Genomic DNA, 1531 nt, shown 5'->3' on the forward strand with positions numbered 1-1531 from the left:
GACTTCATTCCCCTAAGAATGGCAAGATAAGACCTCGAGGATTCTGGGGGAGGTCAGGCCAGTGCAAGAACTCCAAATTCAGGCCCCTCTTAATACCTCTAGCAGGCGATTCCACCCCATTAAAATAATATTGTTGTCAACGCTGCTAACATCGGATGTTCTTGCTTTGACAATATACGAAGATGCAGCCATTTTCTATTTAACCAGTGTATTACTTTTAGCGATAGAATTAGATGGTGCTGGAGGGGAGGGGGAAGAATGTGCATGGGGATTAGTTAGCCATAACAATATCTCAGTAGAGTATTCTTCAAGGTTGTTTGTAATAAGAGGAGATAAGAAATGGCCGGGTTATGGAAAGTTCGCACTTCAAACTAATTGGAGAATGTGATTAATGACTGTTAAATGGAGGAGTGAATTATGCTTCGATACTATGTGTTTAGGGGAGGAGAATTCAGATTTTGGCTTCGCCTATGTACGTGCCGAAACTATGTTTCTCAATTAAAGATTCTTTAAGGTAAACAATGCCTCAAAGGTCTTTGAAGAGTTTCATCTTTCGGAACCATGACAATTGTCATTGAAAAATGTTCTTGCACAGAGGATACGGTGAACATATGCAGCATAATAAGACTTCAACAATCTGGAAGAGAGGGTGCTGGGGGTTTTTTTCCCCGATAAAGTGTAGCTCAGCCGTACATTTATGATTTGCGATACACCACAGCAATAAAATCAGTCTTTGTACAGGTGGTCCTCGACTTACATCAGTTCATTTAGTGGCCGTTCAACATTACAACCGCGCTGAAAAAAAGTGACATGACCTTTTTTTTTTCACAATTACAGCCACTGCAGCTTCCCCATGGTAACAGGGTCAAAATTCAGGCGCTTGGCGACCGACTCATATTTACGACAGTCACAGCGTCCCCGGGGGTCATACGATCCACTTTTGCGACCTTCAGGAAAGCCAAGTCAATAGGGGGGAGCCAGTTTCACTGAACAATCGTGTTACCAACTTATCAAACGCAATGATTCACTTAACAGCTGTGGCAAGCAAAGTTGTAAAAATGGGGCACACTCACTTAACAAATATTTCACTTGGCAACATACGTTTTGGGCTCAACTGTTGTTGTAACTCAAGGACCTGTAATTCACTCATCAAAGAGATTTATTGCAGAGCTTTCTGGGGAAGTGAAAAAGTCACCTGGCTAGTGTTTGGATACAGCACTTCGGGAAACACAAAGCAAAGCATTGTGTTCATATTTTGTTTTATGTATAGAATATGCATTTGTACAATGAGTGCTGTGACAGATGAACATAGCCATAACATTGAAAGAGGAACCGTGGCGTGCTCCTCTGATATGATAATAGTCTTTTTAGGTCTGTATTGATATTATGAATAGATACGGGAACTGAGTTAGGTTGCAAATCAGTATTTAGGGGGTTTTTTAGAAGAAGAAGAAGAAGAAGGAGAAGGAGAAGGAGAAGGAGAAGGAGAAGGAGGAGGAGGAGGAGGAGGAGGAGGAGGAGGAGGAGGGGA

Source organism: Protobothrops mucrosquamatus, unplaced genomic scaffold (assembly GCF_001527695.2).
Source record: "Protobothrops mucrosquamatus isolate PMUCROS unplaced genomic scaffold, P.Mucros_1.0 scaffold3500, whole genome shotgun sequence".
Classification (NCBI taxonomy): Eukaryota; Metazoa; Chordata; class Lepidosauria; order Squamata; family Viperidae; genus Protobothrops; species Protobothrops mucrosquamatus.